The sequence below is a fragment of the Acanthisitta chloris genome, unplaced genomic scaffold, assembly GCF_000695815.1.
Source record: "Acanthisitta chloris isolate BGI_N310 unplaced genomic scaffold, ASM69581v1 scaffold4489, whole genome shotgun sequence".
NCBI lineage: Eukaryota > Metazoa > Chordata > Aves > Passeriformes > Acanthisittidae > Acanthisitta > Acanthisitta chloris.
This window is the reverse complement of record NW_008691841.1, coordinates 32,101-54,904: the sequence shown is the minus strand read 5'-3', so window position 1 is coordinate 54,904 and position 22,804 is coordinate 32,101. Positions and strand designations below refer to the sequence as shown.

General features: G+C 38.2%; 1 long non-coding RNA gene across 1 annotated transcript; it reads right to left on the bottom strand.

Annotated features, from left to right (window-relative positions):
* Positions 1–249: 249 nt before the first annotated feature.
* Positions 250–21,433, bottom strand: LOC103809542. The gene is made up of 2 exons (XR_624796.1): positions 21,340–21,433; positions 250–3,621 (listed from the first exon to the last, which is right to left on the bottom strand). It is a non-coding gene; the product is annotated as an uncharacterized LOC103809542 (long non-coding RNA).
* Between the last annotated feature and the right edge of the window lie 1,371 nt (positions 21,434–22,804).

The window sequence follows — 22,804 nt, the reverse complement described above, 5'->3', positions numbered from 1 at the left end:
AGCTAGAAAATTATGAATTCAGCAAGTCTATGCAAAACCAAACAATGTACTGATGTCACTCATACTTTTCTAACTGGGACAGTTGAATGCAAGACTTGTAAAAGGTTTCACTCAAGTGTACAAAGAGTCTGAGGTTGCTTTTTCCTGACATGAATGTCTGTAACTTCATACCAATTTATCAATTTTTTTCACAGCTTCAAGATGAACAGGTACTCCCGATCTAAGAGCAAGAGAAGAAATGAGCCGTCATTTGTATTAAGAAACATTTTTATTAACAAAACAGTAAATTCCACTTGCTTAGCATTTCCAATAATGAATAAATTGGCCTTGCAACAAATAAAAAAATTGTAAATATCTATCACAGAAAGCACTATAAGGTTAGGGGCATTGGGCCTCTTTTTGATGTCTTAGGGTTGAAAGTTTCACACGTTATTTAGTGTTTTGTTAAAAAAGGCAACACAATACAGTCATAGAAATGAAGCCGTCTCAGTCAAACAAATTAGGTTATTATAGAGAAAGGATCCAATTTTATGTTAGGTAGTTGGTTTATGTCTGTTTGTTTGCTGTTGCTGCTGTTTTTAAACAAAAATGAATTTTAAATCCACTTGCTGGCACTTCTGATACATCCATATTTGTTTTTTGTTAAACTATGAAATTAAAGAGGAAAAAGGAGAACCTTCAGAAACAGTGTTAAAAATTGTGTTTGCTTATTATAGTAGTAGCAGATCTTTTTTCCTTGATGTATGGATTTAGTTAAAGATTGATCTATCAAACTGCCTGGAAGTTGGCCTGACAGTGTTATTTCATTAATGCAATCAATACCAAGCAGAAAAGACCGTTTCATCTCGCCCAAACCATATTCTGTCGTGTCCAGTCTCCTGTCAACAGATTATTCTTGTTCTTCTATGTATCTTCGAGCACTGAAATGTGAACACCACCTGGCTTTCAGCTTCTTTCCCCCCTCCAGCTGAAGTCTCTTGCTTCCAGCAATGACCTCCAGTATACTTGTCCCTGCCATTCCCTGAGTACAGCTGTCTTGTAAAGGTGGGAGAAATTATGAATGCCACAGGTGAACAACAATCTAAGAAATGAACACCAGATGGATTTTGTGAACCTGTACTCGTTTTTGTGTAAATGCTAATGAAAACAAAAAATTGTTTCACAAATGCAACATGACACACCTTGATGTGATTGGCAACCTTCAGGAGAGGTGTTTTCATGTCAGCTACATGTATTTTTAAAGTGCTCTGACTCCCAGATAGATAGCTGTACCAGTTTCCAACTTTTTTTCATCAGCTGCAGTGAATAACACACAACAAAATGTTTTGTGTCTGCTGTTTAAAGCTAATTTTAAATTCCTCCTTCCTGTCTGTAAAGTGTGAATATCTATATCCCTCCCAGCAGGCCTTCTGATGATTTGGTTGATTTCTATTCAACTACCCTCTTTCTGTCTAATGCATTCCCTTTGAGCTTCCGTGTAAATAAAATGTTACAGTATGATTTATTGCTGTGAAACTAATGAAATAATACTAGAAAAACCCCCAAACTTAACATGTAAATTACAGCATTATATTTAATATGTTTAACTAAAATGCATTAATGTTTTATATATGCAAGAAAAGCTGTGTCACTTTAAAACATGATGAACTTATATTTGTCTGGTTATGATGTCTTGCAATACTACACAATCAACTTAGCTAAAAATACTTTTTCATATGTCAAAATGCCCACCATTGAAAAATACTATCGTGCACCTCAAGATTATTTCCTTTTTGGAGAAAGGGATAAATTCTGCAGTAGAATCAGCCTGGATAATTAAAATAGGTATGTTAGACCTTTTACCACCCAGTGCTGTAGTAGCTGTCGTTCATATAACTGAATGCCAGATAAACACTATGTGATACTTTCTAAGATTCTCAAGAAACTCGTCATTCTCAAAATTTCTAAGAACAAGGTTTCTGTAAGGCAAACCATGCTCTTCAATAGTGAAGCTTTGACTGGAAGCCAAAGGCCAGTTTAAATCACTAAATATTTACCTAATCAATGAATGTGTATTTCTAGGAAAATTGGCCATTCTGATCAACTTCATTGATGCATATCAGGAGCAAGAGATGGGGATAGGAGGGAGAAGACAAATTACAGTAGAGATATATTTTGCTTTCTAGTCCACTTCTTTCATACAAACTACTGAAACTTAATTGCAACATAATAGAGGCTGTACAGGTAAGAAAAAAATTAGCTGACTCTTATATACATTCATACACATCCCCCTTAGTATAACCACTACACTGTAAATTAAAAAGGAAAAAGAAAGGGGAAAAATGCTGGGACAATTTATAATGGCTGCAAAAAAACTGAAGTATGTCTGTTGCTCCAGATGTCATAAAACTCTCTATACCTAGCAACACTTATAACATTGAGTTTACCAAAAATGGCTGAAGAGCAGATATAGTTTGCATTTTCTATACAACAGGCTATAAAACATCACTTATCACAGTCCAGAAAGCACATATAGATGTGTTTTTATATAAACATATGTAGTAACATATTAAGCGTGCATGAAAATTTCCCAATGATTGCATCTATGCCCTCTTGTTTGTTTTTTTCCTTTTTTTTTTCTTTTTTTTTTTTTTGTGGAAATGTGCCTTATATTCCAGATTTTTGTTTTTGTTTTTTGAAAATAAGGCCTCCATTCTATTTTCCTCACAACCAGAAAGGGGCTTTTTGAAAGTATTTCTACGTAAGTCTTCAGACAAGCCAGCACTTTGTTTCAAATGCAAGTTTCCAATCACTGCTTCACTGCACCAGACGGCAAACTCTTTATGTTTGCTTGTTGAGTCACCATATATAATGACAGTCTTCTCTGACAATAAGACTAACTTACTTCTCAAGAAAGCGCTAGCACTTTGGCTAAATCCAGAATCATAGGTAGCTTCTTTTTTCTTTTTTTTTCCTGTTTTGTTTTTTAATTTTGTTTTGTTTCATATTGTGCCTTGATGTTGTAGTAATACTCCTTGCTTTATGAATGCGTGGTGTCATCATTGTCTTTCAGAAATGTTCCAGCAACATAAAGACAGGCAGAGTAAATGAAAACACTGTGGATATTAGGGAATTTATCAGCTCCTGTTTCTGAAAAACAAGAGCATGAAATGCTTGTTTTTAAAAACAGTCTTTCCTTTCTGATTGCATTCCCTGTCTTTTTTGTTTGTTTGTTTTTGAATGTGCTTCATAAAAAGTAAAGTAAATAAGTTTGTATTATGTCTCAGATAAAATGAAGACTATTTCTATACAAGCGTTCTTTTAGATGTTGAGATCAGACATAGTACTCCTTATCCTTATTTTTCTTGTTTTTGTTGGAACTTTTAGCGCTGTTGGGCTGTTTCTCCTTGATCACAGCCCCATTGGATTGTGCTGAGTTACTGATGTAGTTTCGACTCTCATCTACATGATACGATCCTTCGTCTCGATTCCTGTACTTGTACATAGCATACAGGAGAATGAGGATACACAGCGCTGCTGCTGCCACGATCCCAACCACCATGCCTGTTGTGCTGCTGGATTCACGAATCACCTCGGACGAGCCAGGGTACTCCCTTCCTCCTCCTGCCCTGGTAGGATTTGCTGTAGGTAGATAATGAAATAAGGGAGAGGTTATTATTGAGTTTACACATTGAGGAGTTAGTCATATCTACCCACTACAAACATGCATCTTTCTAATTGCAGTCACCAGGTCAGGACTGCCTATCAACGTACCCTACTCTACTGGTCCGAAAACAGACAGGTTTGCAGCCCATTCAATTTTCATGTCTGTCAGCACAAGCAAACAGGCCTTCAAAGGCCTTCATTTTAGTCTTCAAAGGTGTAATTTGTCCAAATGTGTTATTAAGTAAAGAATGCCTAAATAACCTGAAATAACAGGCCTGCCATGATTTAAATGCAAGAACACGAACATCTTGGAGGAAAGGATTCCCCTCTTCCCCTCCCTGCCTCTCTCTTTCTCTCCTTCTGTAAGGATCAAACAGTGACAGTGTAGTACTTACTGAGAAGACAGTGATGATAAGACAGACTACCAAAAAGAATGGGGGAAAAATCAGAACGGCTGATAGCAGCCAGTAAATTGGCTACAAATATGGCATCCTCAGCTCTCTTTTACACTTCCCTCAGCAAGCTTCTCAGTTTCTCCTTTTCTTCTCATATTTTCTTCTTTTTTTTTTTCAAATGAATTACAGCTACTTTTATTACTTTTACAAAGCTATCCACCTATACCTTCTCTTTTCTAATTCAGAATCCTCCTTGAATATGGCTACACTTTAGAGCACTTTTTCACTCAACTTCTCCCATTCTCTCTTTTCATCATTGATGCCATTATTAGACATTCCTTCAAGCAATGCTTTATGCCCCCCAAACCCTCTCAAACTGCACAGAGCAAGTACTCAGCCTCCTAAGAAACCACCTCTCAGGTCAGACTCCGGTCTTTTCAGTTGTGATATGAACTGAACTGACCTATGTCTACACACTGTAAAATCTTGATAAGAACTATTGTGTTGTCTAGCACATTTTGTCCCCTTGCACAGCCATGTGGAAAGAAACCCTAATTCCAGGAGGAATTTCTAGGTTAAATGTTCACAGCACACACAGTGCTTAGGCGTTTCTCATGATCTCCTTTCTTTATTGCATTTTGCATCAGGAGGAAAGGCAGATCTTTGTATAAAATCACTTTAAGTGGCAATAGCTGAGATGGATCTTCTGTAACTTTGCAAGTGTTGTGGACAAAAATTAAGTGACCTGGGTTGTATGCAATATTTCCCTGATTATACCAGCATTTCCAAACTTCTGAGAGGCTGTGTGTGCTCAGCATTGCCAGCCTTGGCTGAGCTCAGGAGACCAAGCAAAGAGCAATGAGTGAACCAGGGTTTCTCACTGAGCGGTGCAGAACACTCTCATTAAGCATCCAGGCTGGCTAATAGAACTTGCATTTTAAATCATTATGCATGGCTAAAAATGCAATCAGTAAAATATAAATGTTAACTAAGAGTATTATTAACACTAGTTTTACAATATATTCATAATATATTCATAATTATCAGGCCTTGCCTAGAGGTAGCATTTTACTGAACTGTATTAGATAAGTGTCGTGCTCGAAGTCCACAAAAGCATGCTATGCCTCGTACTCACTTTTTATTGTACTGCAAAGAGGTAATATGAGGATGAGGATTTAAAGGATGCAACATTAAAGGTAATGAAAGCCAAACTATCAACACTGGGCAAAAAAATGCAACAAGTTTCGACAGCCAGAATTGAAAGCAGCCACCAGCAACAGACATCTACAATTGGCCTATGAATAATAAAACATCGCAAAAAAGCCACAAACCCCTAAAAGGAATAAGTTCCTTCCCTGCCCTGGTATTACTCATCATTTATTTACTGGTGATTTGTGTTCTTACTGCTGAAACACCACTTCCTGGCACTTACCCTGAAAAGGTTTAAAGAAGGTGACATTTTATTTGGCTGAAAGAACAAAGGCACTACTGTAAGACTCAAAAAACCCTGTCATTTGTATCAAATAGTTTTTTAACTTCCCCCCCAAAAGGTCTTAGTTGTGAGTTGGTATAATTGGTATTTTCTATGACTACACAGGAGAACTTGAAGTTTCGCTTCAGAAGGTTCTAAGACATTTTATCATTTCGGAGTAGATGCCACCCTACTAAGAAAGGTGGTCTGTTCCAAAATAGTCAGTGACTGGTTTAGATCCTGTTTCTTCATTGTAGCTATTGCAGAAAATCAAAATCCTTTTACACATAGGGTGTCATTTATTGTTTTACAAGAGACAATGCATTGTTGCAGAACAAAGCCTCTGGAGTATTTCCATAGTGCATGAAAATGAGACAAAGTCTTATCTTACTGTATGTGATTTCAGGAAATTAATTTCTGACCGAGAAATAATAGAAGCAACTGAATACACTCTGTCAATACCTGATGGACCAACAGCTGCTCCTTCTCTTTAACATACAGACATTTGGGCCAAATACCATCAACTAATTTTACAATGAATGACTACTAAGTGACACTTAACAGCTTGCTCAGAAGAAAACATTCTTCTAGCATTGCAACCTAAAAAAACATTTAAGGTATATTTTTCAACGTTACCTAAACTCCCGCCTTTCACCTGATGGCTTCCTTTTATTTTAAGAATGATTTCACAATTATCTCATTTATCCCATCTGTCTGAGAAATATTCAATGACTACATTAATGTTATTTAAACTCACAACATTTCAAAGCATCTGTTGTTACATGTGTTTGGACTTCTGTAAAAGGAGCAGTTCAGCAATGAAAAGGAATTCTTGCTATTTTTCTTCTATTTACATTAAAATATGCTTTTAACCTAGCAGGCCTCTCAAGACAAATGAAGGAGGAGGACATAAGAGGAAAGTTTTACAAAGCACATGGGTTTGTCTGTGAGCATTTTAGGTAGGAAGAGCTAATGGAATATACATTAAAGCAAATGTCCTATTCTGAGACAGGGACGAAAGGGCCACTGGAAAAAGGTCGGCCTACAATTCTTCTGAAATCCATAACATTGCTGAAACAGCTGTCTTCTATTTAAGCAGGACCTTTGACTGAGGCTGGGGTACCCAAGGGGAGTTCACCCAGGTTTTTTCTCCCCAAAGACAGGAACTATTGCAAAGGACAGGAGATGATCTCAATGGAAAGCAAGTAAAGATTGTGTAAGGTTACAGAAATCATGCTCTTTGCTTCCTATCTCTTGAAGAAAAACATGATGCAGTTTTCTTCCCAGCATCTTGGCAGCTGCATCAGGCAGAGTCACTGGCTTCTGGCAGAGCAACAGAGGTTGGTATGGTATGGGTAACCTTGTCTGCTACTCAGTTGCAGTCACTGTTAAGTGTCTGCAGCATGAAAAAGATACCAACTTCATCCTGGACAAAGTTTCTTACTGTAAATGAGAAGTGAAATATCTTATAGGTGAATGTTAAGATTAAATGTCATAAAAAATTACTCAGCTTTTTAAAAATAGAAAGTAATCTAAAAAAAAAATCCTGAAACCATCTATTTATTAAAGCAGTAAATTGAAAATGCTTTGATTAAGAACAAGACAAAATCATCAAGACAGTAAATATGCTCAGACCTTGCATAATAGGGAGAGGAAATAAAAATCATCCTTGTGGTACAGTGATCCCATCTTAAAACAACTTCTCTGATGTACAGCTCTTCCTCTCAATAGCATACAACCAGCCCTTTTGGAGAGCCTCAAAGACCAGCTTAGAAGAGACTGATTTTTAAAAGCCTTTTCCACCACTTACAAAAACCTTTGCACGAAATAATAGCAATTGAGCAGAGTTTTACACTGTGTAAAAATGGATTAGAAAGTTATTATTCTTGACTGTATTTCTAAGTAGTTTAAAATTTAGAGGGAAAAGTCTGACTATTTTCAGTGCCCAGTTTTCATTAATACTGTGAAAAGAAAATTGGAATAGCTGACTCCCATGGTGTTTGTGAATTGAAATTAGCAGACTTCAAAACAAAACAAAAGACCAAGAAAAGGACCCCAAACCTGTTTTCTTTACATTTATTCCTTCCCACAAACTGTGGATAGGAAATTACTCACAAGACAGAAATGTTTAACTACTGCATTTGAAATAGGCATGAAGGCAATCATTTATAGGACACATATTAATTTTCACTCTGTGTGCGATCATTGTAGACCTGTTTGTGGTCGATTTTCTGTAGCATTGTTGGATTCTGGTGAACTGGTTTCTGAGCTCACTCCAATTTCAACATCTCATTACAACAAATACATATGAAAAACAAACCCCAGTGCTTCCTCTGCAGAACTGGTGGGACAGATGCAGCCCAGTTTCAAAACCAGAATGAGGATCTGCTGTAAACTTGTGCAAGAGACTAAGCTCAAACCCACCCTGGTCTGAATACAAAGGTATCTCAGTCTGCTCCCTTCCTACACAGCTTCAACTGGTTCTAGACGAGAGGCAAGAACCAGCTCCTCAGGGGATGTCCATCAATGACTGAGCTGCCATGGGACTGAAGCAATATGAGGTGGTTCCACACATGGCTGTTACAGCTCAGGGACAAACTTGGAATAGTCTTTTTCCAAAGCCAGGATCTAATCCACATGAGGGAGGTACCACAAAACTAGCTGTACTGCTGAACAGACACTCTGTGCTCCATGATCATAATGGCATCATGATTCAATGAGAACAGGAGCTGAGACCTGCACACAGAACACACTGGGATGTGGTGAAGAGGTGTGGTGGTTATGAACATGGTAGCCACATTTGCCATCCCAAACTCATGCCATTGTATTTGTACTAAGAGATCTGTCAGATGCTTACTGGGTTTGAGGGAACGGGACAATAACCTACTTTCAAAGAAAGTGTTTAAAGGAAAATTATTAAGGTAGCTGTTCTTCTCTTTGGAGTGCAAACCCAGGTTCTCCACCTCCTAGAAATGGAGATTTTGAAGGTTCTCAGAAGGAAAGATATGCATTAAAATACCTCCAAAGTGACATTAACTAACTCAGCTAGTTATAAAAATAGTCTTGCAGCGGAACACCATCCACAGATAAAAAGGTTGTTTTGCTAAGAAGTGAAACATTCCCTCCACACAGAATAGAGTGCTTATTTCCAAGTGCAACGATTTGTCATATATTGACTTCAAATCATTTACAAATCCTACCAGCTGCTTGGGACTTCAGGTTTTGCAAGTAACTTCTTTCTCCCCTGTGGCTGAAAGGTGGAAGGTTGTTTTCTCAACCTTTTAAAATGTCAACATAAGTCTAAAAGGAGATAGGTTAGTTGGTAGCACAGTGCCAATTGATAGAGCATACCAAATCAATGGGGTTTATAAATTAATATGCCCTGCAGAGCTGAGGGGAATATTTCTCACAGTTTTATAAGAAGCTTTTGTGAAAACATTTTCCACAAAACTACACTTAATTTTAGCCAAAATGGAAAATGTAAACCACTATATCACTTTATGTTTTTAGCAGTTTTCACCCCTGTGCTCTTACCTTTTATATCCTAACATTTTAAGTTGCACTGCTCCTCTTTTAGTATTCCTTCCCTCCAAACAAAGATTCTTCCTCCTTTTACCACTTAAGGTGTCCTACCTCTCCCCACTTCTACATTTGTCATTCACCTTTGCATATCTGCTTCTTTATTTTCTACATGATGTAATTTTCTTGGTTTTGTGCATGTTCTGATAAATCCTTGGTAATTTGTTACTTTATTTCAGAAATTTTGACCAATCAGCAGTCAGTAGGTTGCCTACATTTTAAATTGAAGTATTCCTAAATGGGAAGAGAAATAAATGTTTTTGCAAATAAGATAACATAAGAAATATTACAGTATATTACACTACTGATAGCATGTTTTCAAGACAGTCCTAAGCTGCTGCAATTACAGCCAACCAGTTCAGACAGCCAAACCAGTATCATTTGCTCAGCAAGTTGCCTGCAGCCCTAGCTCCCTGGAGGCTCAAATGAATACCAGTGTTCAACCAACAAAAGAGCAGGGACACCAGAAACATAAATTTTTGGTAGCAGCTAACTGTAAGATTGGCTTCATTGTACCACAACCTTACAGTTTTAGGAACGGTGACATTTGGGCCCCATTGACCTTAGGAAAAGTTTTGCTATGAGCTTCACAAGATCAAGGTTTCATTCTTTGTTATTCTTATCATTGTCATCTCATTAAAGAAAAAGGCAAAAATTCCAAACCACCTAAACTAAGAACCAGTTTTCATCTGGAAAACACCAAAATGTAGTTGCGGAGAGTGAGGAATCTGATGGCTTGGCCTGCAGAGCAAGGAATGATTCTTGCTAATGAAATGAGCTGGAGGTGGAGACACCCACATTCATCTTCGCAACTGTGGGTGATTCCCTGACTGTCTTCCTTCACTAAGCAGCTACTACATGAAGAGATAAATGTCTGTGCCACAAACATTATATATAAGGCTTGAATGTTGGAGCTGAAAGCACACTGCATTCAATTTGTTCCAAATACTGTCATCAAGTCAGATCCATTACTGACAAAGCTGATAATGTGCCTGGGAAAAGAAGGGGCCAGGCTTTCAAGATATCCAGAATATACATGCACACACACTGGAAATGTGACTGCTATAAATACTGAACTACACCCGCTCACCAAAGGCTCGGATACAACTAGCTGATACAGCCACACTTGTTCAGCCTGAATCATATTACTGCCAGGACCTTACATGCTTCTCTGGGGGAGGGAAGAGAAAGACAAATGGAATTCAGAATTGATATAAATTACATTTGATGTAATTAATGTTCTTTTCCTCCTGATAAAATTATTAAAATTAATCAGACCGCTTTGTTTTTCTTTGCTTCTCTCATCATACTCTATAATCCAGTGCCTCTGATGTTAAGATAAGGAAAAAACTTTCAGATATCTATAAAACTTTGTTTTATTTTAGAATATAATTCTGTGCTTTCATCTTTCATTTATTCCTTTTCTGTCACTTTTTAAAGGGTATGTTCACAACATGTGCTGGATCTAGATCTGAATCTACTGTTTAAGCCAGCTTACATTTAAACCATCAAAGTCCCAGAACAAGACCATAGCTCTTAATCTCAGGAGAAATGCTGTTTTTCAAATCTATGGGCCAGAATAGGATGTCAACACAGTAGAACATGGTTTCATTCAGGTCTTTATATAGTTAGAAGGAGATAGCCTAAGGTTAGACTATTTCAGGTACATGCATCGTCATTATAGGTTACTTTTACCTTGAATTTTTCCTTCTTCCATTTATGAGCAATATCCTTAGAGAATATCTAGTTCTCAAACTTGTCAGCATTCACCTGCTACTTCACAGGCTGTCAAATGACTAGTCACACACCGAAATACCTGAGTGTTTCTGCAGAGGTTTAATTTAGGTGTTAGCAAGTGGTTGAAATTTAGTAGCAACAGTCTTAGTACTAGATATGCAGAAGGTAATGAGAATTCACACTGAATCTGATCCCCAGAAAACACCAGCAAAAAGTTTACCACTTGCCCTTATCTCCTTTGGCAGCAGGGTCAGCATTAGCATGGTTACTACTTGATAAGCTGCAGCTGGCATACACCAACTACTTGATAACACCATATTAATGGAATTTATCAGTTATTGGAAATGGTTAGCTGGAAGCACAATAGACTGTTTGCAATTCCCTTGTCTGAATGCAGAAAAACTGATCTGCAAAAGAGTGCTGGAACAGACAGTGTCCTGTGTCACTCAGCTCAGGCAAAGCCCTGGCCTCTGCCCTGCATCCTGCATGCAGTACAGTCAGCTTCCCACTGCCTCAGCAAAACTGCATATTCCCTGTTTGCTAGGGATGGATACCCAGATTTCCACCTTTCTGGCTGGTCCTTCCTCCAAATAGCAGTGGGGGTAAATTTCCTATAGAATTTTAAGGACCTGATTTAACATCACATTGTTCAAATTTGATCTGAGAAAGCCTTGGCATAGAAATTGAGCAATACGATGTTAATTCAGGCCAGTATTTGGCTGTAAACCTTTCCATATGTTTGCAAAATATTGTCTTTCTTCTACCATGTTCATCAAAACAAGGACGATAAATAGTCCTGAGGAAAAGTGGTTTTATTCCACAAAAAGGTGAAATCCAATGCATATGCATCACAAAGTGATGAGAAAGAATTTCAGTATTGCTAGTGTCCACAATAGTGTATGCAAGAAAATATATGCACTAGATGTAGCAAATCAAACCAGAATAAAGTGTAGCTCAAGGAAAACAATGATGCTACATCAATCAAGGCACCAGTAGGACGTCATCTAATTTCAAACAAACCAGAACAACTCATTTATTTATTCAACAATATATGTTCAGTCTGGATTCTAAGTTTCAGCTCGATTTAAAAGTCCAGGTTTTAGGATTACATACTTTAATTTAGGATTTTTAAGCAGATTGACATGAAAATTAATGGAATCTGTTCCAGATTCAATTATCTTTTCATTTTACCCTTGTGCAAGTAAATCTTCTGCCTTTCCAAAATTCCTTATTTAATCAGAAGAAAAGTCTCAGTCAAGTCAGCAAATTATTAAACTGTTTCTGAAAACCTCAGTTTTACAATTACTAATTTACTTATTTTCTGCATTTTTCAACCAATCTCAAGAGTGTGAAGTCCACCTGTGGAAAATGTCTCCAGCATTCACATAATATTTATTTAGCCTTATTTAATTGATTTCAGAAAATCTGATGTATTTTACAGCCTGCTCTTCAGTTAAGTGAGTCTTTGGTTCCACATGAAAAAAATCTACACCTTTTTTGAAAATGGTGGAAATATCTCATAGTGAAGGCTTTCAAAGCATACATATCTTTATTTCTGTTGCTAACAACAAAGAATTGCAAAAGATTTAGGACTGCCTAGAACCTATTTTCCCATATTAATGCTAGATACACAGAAACTGGGGCTTAATTAGTAGTATTATTAAAAATCTTGAATACCGGTCTTGAAAACCAGGACTGCTTTGTTTAAGACAGCATGGACATAGATCTAATTTCATTTTTTTGATGTCTGATAAAGCCACGGCATTCACAGACAATTAATTCTTTAAGGTCTATGTACTATCTTATCTGTAAGACAGGTTCTTTGTCTGGGAATATAAAAAAGAATAGGTTAGGCAACTGCTCATATGGCAGCAACAGTTTTTCCTGCAAATTCTTCTAGGGAAAATTAGGAAGGTAAGCTACATATGAATGTACTTGTGGGGAAGGAGAGAGAAAATAAGAGAGCAATGTTTTTCCCCAGATAGCCTCAAAATGAAACAAGACCATATTCCTCCACCTCTATACTACTCTCCATTTGCTTCCTCTCACTCACATCATCTCATGTACACTTGCCTAACCCTAACCCTAACCCTAACCCTAACCCTAACCCTAAACCCTAACCTAACCCTAACCCTAACCCTAACCCTAACCCTAACCCTAACCCTAACCCGATCGATTAATATATCACTTCTACACCTGAAATAAAGGACATGATATTTGTGGACATCTCACTGTCCATGATCCAGACAAGCACTGAAAAATTTAGGGAGCTCCTCTCAAGTCTGTGGGTGTGACACATATCATCCACACCCATTTGTGAATGAGTGACATGGAGTGCCTGGTTTGTTGCTCTGCATTCACGTCTGAGTCCCAGTAGTGCAGCAGAATGTTGTGTTTCATCTTTGCCTGTAAATACCTTCAGAACTGAATCACTAGTGGTATTTTACATCTTTAAAAGAAGGAAGAATACAGACCCTTCTTGCTTGGGCCACTCCTTCAGGAGCAATGACTAATGTGCCCATTTTTCCTGGATAATTGTTCACAAAATGAGTATATTTCTTCAAACTACTCAAAACATTACCATCTGGTTTTGTCTGTGCTGTGGAGATATCTAACTCCAAACCACTGAACAAGTAACAGCAGTACTAGTGACTATCACTTAATAAAGAACTGTCTTTTCATGTTGTCTTTGTATGTCTGAAACATGAAGTTTTAGGTACTGCCATGCAAATAATAACTCCTGTATTTACATGTTTGCCACCTGTTATTAAACCACAACAGCCATTCTTATATAATTCTTAATCACATTATAGAAGTGAGAACATCCAACTTTAGCAAGGATAGGTGTGGAATAAGAATGCACCCTCAAAGTTCACATGCAAGGAAAACTCTTCATCATTTATACACCAGTGGAGAAGGTCTTGTGCAAGTTAACTGAGAGCTTTGTATGATTTATAGCAATCTGATGTCAATATTTCTTACCATCGCAGAGCATAGTGAGCTGCTCCTATTACACTAATAGAAAACCATTGTGTTCAAGAAAAATGCCAGCTCCCCAGTATCCATCCATAAGCTTCTTTCTGACACTGGGAATGTATGAAAATCCTAAGGACTGGCTAGAAACCTACAGTTCTACTCAGTATTCCCATGTTTCAATGGTGTGGCTGGCAAAGAGTAGAGATCAGTGTTGGCACGATGGATCAATCATAATTTTTAGCTTCATTTTTTAGATAATCTAGGAAAAAAATCTTTTTGATTAAATTCAAATGAGAAATGCCTTATTTGTAATTCAGTGACAGACTAAGACCTCAGCCTGCTGACAAAGAAGTAGTTCAGTTCACAATAAAATAATTTGGAAGAAAGCAACATTTGCTTTCTGTTCCCTTGGGGAGGGGTTTATGATTTATAAGAAAAAATAAATAAGCTTAACAAGTATTTTAACTTCAATTATAGAAAACTTAATCTACATCTCAATCCCCTCAGTTTCTTTACGTATAGACATGGCAAGTGTGAACATTTGGACAGTTTGTAAATAAAGCATAATTTTCACCCTGTAGTAGCTTATACAGAGATGTCTATATGTATTTCATCTAAGCATTTGAAAACTCTGACTCAAGACAACCCAGTGATCTTTCTAGCACTGGAAATGCATATAGAACTACAGGATAATTGGACTGAGGCACAAATATTCCCTTTATGTCTCGAACCATAATGAACACAGTAGCCCTGTGAACTAACTGTAATTTTATTTTTCTTTGTTTCAGCTTCTTGCACAATGAATTCCACGAAGAGCATTAAATAGGGCACTTGCAGCGATGTATAAATTAAAAGAGTCACTTCACCTCCTACTGCAATGTTATCTTGCTGCCAGATACACCCAGAATACAGTGCAGTAATTCGTGACAGGAAAAGAAGAGCAAAACTTCTCATAATGAGCATAAATCATTCACAGTCCATATGTCACAGCTCTACCCGTTAAAAAAACAGGTACCAATGCTGGGACCAAACCTAAACCATCACAAGGCATCTGAGAACATATGGTTTCGAGCCATCTCTATCTATCCAACAGAGCAGAGGATGTACATGTGCAGGAAGTAGTTTGCATACAAAGCCCCACACTGTTCTGCTCACAAGACAAAGCCTTCCCCAAAGCAGTCACCAAATTGTAAGTCATAAACAGTGGCTTGCTCGCTATCTTTTGGCTAAACTGATGCTTTGGAGATTTCTGACTGCCACCAGCTGTTTCTTGCAATGCAATGAGCCTGGTCAAGATGTAGGAAAATTAAAAACATGCTAAAAGATCAGTTCACATGAATCTATGCTATTAGTAGTCCTCAATTAATAATACGGGAAAATAACTGATGCCATTTCTCCCTCTGAATCAAGAATCAGGGCTAAGAAGGGTAACCAGAGTTACCAGTTGGTATACATCACTGAACTCTGTCCTGACTATTCTTATCCTATTTACCTACAGAATGTCCTGAGAAGTGGAACCCAAAAGCAGCCAGATCAATGAAGATACGATGTATTTTCTTTGGTTGCAACTCGTGGAGTTCTGTTGCTGGAAAGACACTTCTTTGAACCTGAAAAAAGCTTGTTTCTACAAGATCCCTCTTTCACTTTGAAGGTTGTCTCCTAAAACTTCCAAGACCAGTGAATACCATATATTCTGGCTTTAAGACTGCCAAAACCTCTATCCATCCCATTGCTGTTGGGGCTGTCAGGAGAGGTTTTCAACCTAATTTCCAACTTAAACCTTTGTCAAGTCCCTAACTGGAGAAAGATAAAACTGTAATTTGCAGAAAAAGAACCATTTGTGTGCATGCCTAAAACTGTGAGTCTTCTTCTCCGGTCAAGATTTCCCTGCCATTAAACTCAGTGATTTCACTTCACTTGCCCCAGTTTGGAACTCTGCGTTTTGGAACATTTCACTAGTCACAGAAGTGGCTAGATAACAGCTAGCAAATAAAATACCAGCCCTGAGTAACTGTGTAGCACAAATGCTCACTGAAACAGCAGAAATCAGAGCTCTCTACAGAGCTCAGCAAAGGGTGGAACAGCAGTTCTGACGTGCAGAATGGCAATTTGTCCACCTGCAGTTTTATAACTCTTCACGTAAAATCAGTAAATTGTCCCAGGTACTTTTTTTTGGATAAGTTTCCACTAACATTTTTCATAACTTGTCTACAAAATTGAAAAGCTTTATTATTTCCTCTATGACATGAAGTCGAGGACACATGAACGATGTGGTTTTTATATTATTATCATCCTCAATCTTCATGTTGTTATTAATATTTAGAGTAGGAGAGGGGAATGTGGAAAGACTGTGAAAGCAATACATGTTGCCTTACTACCCAAAATATAATGCAAACAAAATATGTTGACTAAGTTTTGCATGCTAATAAATTTGTTATGACTTCATCCAATTACGGCACATTTAGCAGTTTGTATACCACAATGAAATCTGCAATTATAATTTTTGTGACTTTATGTTCCAGACAAGATGATGGGATTGCTGCTTAGCAGCTCCTAATCTGGTTTATGTTTTTATGTCCCATATAAAATTTGTTGCAAATTGCATCTTTTCATTTATTATTTAGAAGACGGGTGCACAGAAAACAAAGCTGGTGGTGGCAGATCGGGACTTGTTAGCCACTACAAACTGCGACATATTTGCACTAGAAAAGAAGCCCTATTTTATGAATAAATCTCGCTAATTAGTAAAATCTAGATAAGCAGTATTTTCTGTGATATATAGGCATATCATATTCAAACTGTTTGTTGAATAGGCTCTCACTTTGAGCTGTGAACTTTGGTTAGAAATAGCCATATCATGGAAAATCATAATGGAAATGTTCAGTTATGGGTCTGTCAATAAAACTGCATGGGCTTTGGCCATCCTTTGAATGTATTTTTGCTGAAAAGACGTTGACCTCAGAACTCTGAGAGTATTATCTCTTGCCCTGGGGTGGATCCCTTTGCTGACTCACCATCAGAATCCCAGATTACAGTCTCTGAAGCGATAACATAGAATGATCCTAACCATCATATATTCAGGCTTCTAGAATTAGTTGTTAGGAAACAGAAAGATGTTGAGGAGTAGCTGTGGAGAAGCAACTCTGGCTTGTGAAAAGGGTTAAGGGAAAAGAGCTGAACTGAACCACAGGAAGAATTTAAATGGAGGGACACATCCTTTGTCTCTCATATCCCAAATGAAAAGAAAAAAAAATCATGAATCCCTCACTGCTATCAATATTATGTCTCTCTCCCTTAAGTTCCAACCTACTGTTGGGAATAGCTCAAATTCACAAGGAGACTGCAGTATTACCAAGATGGAGCAGTGCCTACCTGACTATTCATGGAGAAAGGTTATTCATAATGCTAAGTGACTAAGACTAAAACAGTGTACAGGGAAATAGATATGCTAGAATTTATGACTTCAGTAACCCTTTTGGTTCATGTTGTTTCAAATATGAGAAAAGGACAAGGCCGATGAAGAGGGAGGCAAATTAACAGCTTTTAAAAGTTGAGAGTGGGAGGACGACTGACATTTTGATGAGAAGAATGACAGATAAAATGATCCAGACAATTGGGATTATGCAGAACATAATTCTTTTGCCAATCCACACTTTTTATAAAAAGCAGTAGCAGTTGGGGTCCAAAAAATGAAACAGTAAAGTAATTCTCAAATAAAAAAAAAGAGAAGTGTAGATGAGAGATGAATGTTATGCTTAAACAGGAAAGCTAAACACAAAGATGTGGTCAGAAACTATTTTTTCTGCCAGAAAGCTTCATTTCACCCCTTTCATTCCTGCACCCACCAGCTAAATAACTGTGCGTGGCTCAGGACTACCAAGTATTGCAGCCTCAGATCTGAAGTTCAAAATAACTACAGAGAATTGTCCTGAAGTTCCACTGGCTTTCAGCAGGCTCGTGTTGGGTTTGCATGGCCAGGCTTTGGTAGTGGTGGGGGCTATAGGGGTGGCATCTGTGAGAAGCTTCCTCCATGTCCAACAGAGCCTATGCCAGCAGCTCAAAGACAGATGCACTGCTGGCCAAGACTGAGCCAATCAGAGATGGCAGTAACAACTCTGTGAGAACATATTTAAGAAGGAAAATAGTTATTGCATAGATGTGGTAGCAGCCAGAGGAGAGAGGAGTGAGAATATGTGAAAGGAACAGCTCTGCAGACACCAAGGTCAATGGAGAAGGAGGGGGAGGAGGTACTCCAGCTGCCTGAGCTGAGATTCCCCTGCAGCCTGTGGTGAAGACCATGATGAAGCAGCTGTGCCCCTGCAATCTATGGAGGCTAATTGGAATGTGGAGATCCACCTGCAGCCTGAGGAGGAGCAGCCCACGCTGGGGCAGGTGGATGACTGAAAGGAGACTGTGACCCCCTGGAAAGCCTGTGCTGGAGCAGGCTCCTGGTGGGGTCTACAGACCCATGGAGAGAGGAGCCCACTCTAGATCAGGTTTCCTGGTAGGACCTGTGATCCTGTGGGGGACCTGCACTAGAGTAGGTTGTTCCTGGGGGACTGCACCCCATGGAACAGGACCCATATTAGAACAGTTCATGAAGAACTGTAGCCTCTGGGAAGGCTTAAAGTTTAAAGAGGGCTGTCTCCTAGGGGAGGGACCCCATGCTGGTGCAAGTGAAGGACTCCTCTCCCTAAGCAGTGGCAGAAACGATGTTTGATGAGCTGACTGTGAGCCCCATTCCCTGTCTCCCTGCATCACTGTAGAGGAGGAGGTAGAGCCTGGGAAGGAGGGAGGGGTTGGGGGACAGTGTTTTAAAGATTTGTTTTGCTTCTCATTATCCTGTTCTGATTTTTTTAGTAATAAATTAACTTCATTTCCCCAAGTTGAGTCTGTTTTGCCTGTGATGGTATTCAGTGAGTGATCTCTCCTGGTCCTTATCTCAACTCACAGACCTTTGCTATATTTTCTCTCCCCTGGCCAGCTGAGGAGTGATAGAATGGCATTGGTGGGTGCCTGGCATCCAGCCAGGGTCAACCCACTAGAGATCTATAAGACTGAGAAAATAAAAATACATCTTAAATAAAAAAGCTGCATTCTCAGAGGATTTGGGAAAATTTTTAGTGCTAGGTAACTGATATACTGATTTACAGTTACTTTATAAAATAAAATTTCAAAAAATTAAATGTCAATTTATCTATTGAACAGCACTGCCTGAGTAAACTAATGCAAGGAGGCACCTGGCATGAATGAGGCAGAGCCATATGAGCTACTGCAGTGACTCATACTGGACAGAACAGTTGCTAAGTTGTTAAAACTCAAGAATTTGCAAATGGGAATGAAAAAGCAGAAAAGAATATCCTGGAAATGAATTCTCAAACTTAAGAAAAAAAAATCCTTATCCTGAATATCTTGATCATGATGCCTGGGATTTCTGCAAGTGAAATATCTTCCTGAGAGATATAAATATGTGTAAGGTGAGTGTACCCATTGCTGCTCAGTTTTAAGAATGATAATTCCATCTCATGACATTTTGAAAATCACTCTGAAATCATTTTACTGGAAAGCAAAAGAAACCAATCCCAAAGTAATCTCGTCAAATCTATAAGTATCTTGTTTCCTTGGAAGAGCTCAAATGTTACCCCACAGGTCCATCAAGAACCAATCCCAAAGTAATCTCGTCAAATCTATAAATATCTTGTTTCCTGGAAGAGCTCAAGTGTTACCCCACAGGTCCATCAAACACTGAAACAAGTCAAAAATGTCTCTGTCTTTACTTAAATTTAAGGAAATAATTCTTGCATGTGGGCTCAAACTTGAGGATCCACGCATCTGCATTTGAAGCAAAATTTTATTTGTCTTAAATGTACATGTATTTCCTGCCCCAGATTTGGGTGTTGTACTAAGATGGCTCTTAGTTGTGATTTGCATTAATGTACTAGTGTCAAATTTAATTGATTTCTACTTGAACTAAATATGGTACTGTGCAACAAAGAGATCTTAATTGTTTTACTATTCAGTGTCATAGCAAGTAGCAAAGATTACCAAATTACCTAAAACCATTGGCAATCGGTGTGCTACCAAACAGGACAGAATTCAAGGGAATAAGAAAAATAGAAATATATCTGTATGGTATCACAAGCAGTTCACTCATGAAATATAAAGATAAACCAAGCCAACAAAGAAAGCAGGAGTAATTCTTGGGACTATCTGGAATGTTTTTTAAAGGTTATAAAGTAACATCATTCTTCTGACAGCTGTTAGGAAGTTTTGCAGCCTTTCCACCTCTCTGATAAACATTTGGAATTTTAGATAATGTTTGTAGTACTTAATTGAACATAGTGGTATTTAATTGAACCTTCTGGAACAGTTTGCCCAGAGAAATTGTGGACGCCCCATCCCTGGAAGCGTTCAAGGCAAGACTGGATGGGGCTTTGAGCACCCTGGTCTCGTGGAAGGTGTCCCTGCCTTCCACTATGTCACCCAGCCTAGGTGATATGTAAAGGTCCCTTCCAGCCCAAACTATTCTATGATTTTATAAAGGTAAATGGGAAATTATATCACAGAGAAGAATTAGTACCAAGTCTCCACTAATCAGTGGGAGTGGGAAAGACACAGCCAAAACACTAGAAAGTTTTTGTTCCACAGAAAATACTAGAGTGTCAACATTTTTCATTTCTAATCAGAACTAGAACAGACACTCTGAATAGTCTTGGCTTGGAAAAAACCCATAAAACAATTTTAAATTTGAGACTGTCTTCAGGTTTTATCTATCTCTACAAATATTTCATACCACAAACAGTAATTCAAAATGAACTCAACTCCAGCTTCCAGTACCTGAAGGAAGCCTACAAGAAATCTGAAGAAGGACTTTTTACAAGAGCATGTAGTGACGGGATAAGGGAGGATGGATTCAAACCGAAAAAGAGCAGGTATACATATTAGGAAAAAAAATCTTTACTGTGAGGGTGGTGAGGCACTGGAACAGATTGCCCAGAGAAGTTGTGGATGCTCTATCTCTGGAATGTTCAAGGCTAGGTTGGATGGGGCTCTGAGCAACGTGGTCTAGTGAAAAGACTGTCCCCGTCCATGGCTGGGGGGTTGTAACTAGATGATCTTTAAGGTCCCTTCCAACCCAGGACATTCTAGGATTCTATGACATAATACAACATTTTACATATGGTACTTATTTGGTGGAAATGCTTACAGCACAAATAATTGCAACATAATTTTCCTAAATGAAGTTGTACCTTCTTTATCATGACAGCATAGTTGCAGGGACCTTAGAATGCCCTTCCTGGTCCAGCCTCAGGTCCTTGGTCAAGGTATAACTTGCTCTGATTTGTGTGCTCCCATCCGTTGTCTTTGAGAAACATCTAGCAAACTCTCCCTCTCTTCTGCCACTGCCACATGTAGAAAGTCCCAAATTCAACCTCTCCTTGCTATGGAATAAAGGACTGTCCTGCTAGTGGGGACTCTGGGGGACTGGAGCATGCAAATATGAAAGAAAAGAAAGTAATAAAAAAGTTGACTAACCTAACCCACCTGAGCTTGGCTCACAGGGATCGATGTCCTCATCATCGCTGGGACATTCAGCTGAGGCCACCAGGATGTCATCTGTGGTCTGCAAAGAAAAAAAAAGTCAAATAGATATCCTTGAATTGACTGAACATTTTGTTCACTGGCATCTTCTCACTGGCATTTCTTCTATTGCTCAGATTTGCACAAGACTCAGAGTGTTCCAGACTCAATATGTAATGGTGCAGTGACACTCTCCAGCTCTGTATTAACAGGACTTTGCTTTTCAATTTGCACTTGTCAGTTTTTAGAACTGTGTTAGATATCCAGTGTAGGCACTTAAAACATTTTAATATTTTTTTGTAATGAGGACCAAAAGTAGAAGGACAGAATATGTATAATGGGGCTGCTGGTCTTCCCTCTTTATCTCCAGTATCTCTAATATGATATTACTGAAAACATTGAGGGCATTAAAAAAACCAAATCAAAATAATGAACTTCCTGCAGTTATTAAAACTATCATAAATGTAGTGATGCTTTCTCCATTAACTGCACTTGCTTTCTCAGATTTAGAGCCAAAAAAAAAAAGAAAAGAAGCAGACATGCCACTTACTGAGTTGAAAACTATTTAAGGAAAAGAAAGTCTAAGAAAGAAAACAATAATAAATGTATACAGTGTTAGAAAGTATCATGTTATTTTCTTAAATAACTGAAAACAACTCATTTTCTCAAGTAAGTGAAGTATTGCCTGAGTGTTCTGTTTAAGTCCACGAGGTTCTAGGACCACCTGCCCAAAATGCATTTGGACATTTCTTTGTATAAAGAAATCAAATAAATAAAGATAAAGGACACAAACCAGGGGATGTGTAATACAGCAAGCCATAAAATAAAGAAACCGGGGAATTCCTATCTACAGTGCAAGAACAAGGAGATACTCAATGAAACATGGAGGCATCTGAACCTGAAAAAATGAAATACCTTTTCAAGCCACCTCTGAGAACAGCCATTTAGAAATGTACTAAGAACATCCACAATTATTCTAAGAAACAATAGCAGGGAAATATAAACTGTCATGCACCTGGTCATTTCTCAAGCAATTGCTAATGAGGTTAGGAAGAAGCTTTTCCTGTGGGCAGGACATTTCATAACTGTCCAGTTCAAGCTTCTGTTCACCTTGCTGAAGGAAATACATGGAGAGAATAAAATACTACATCATATTGGAACAAGAGACTAAGGACATAGCAGGCAAAAAGCCATTCTTGAATTCCTGCATGATATATATGCCAACAAGCAGATCCGACCCATTTCAGTGAATGTGAAATTCTTGTTTTCTTTGTCTCTCCATGAGTATATAGGAGGGACATAAAGCACATAACGGTTTTCCTTCATCAGGAAATCTGAAGAAATAAAAATGTTATTTCTGTTTGAGAGAGCCAAAGGCTAGCCAATGTTGTTTATAATTATTATTCTAACCGCAGTTTTA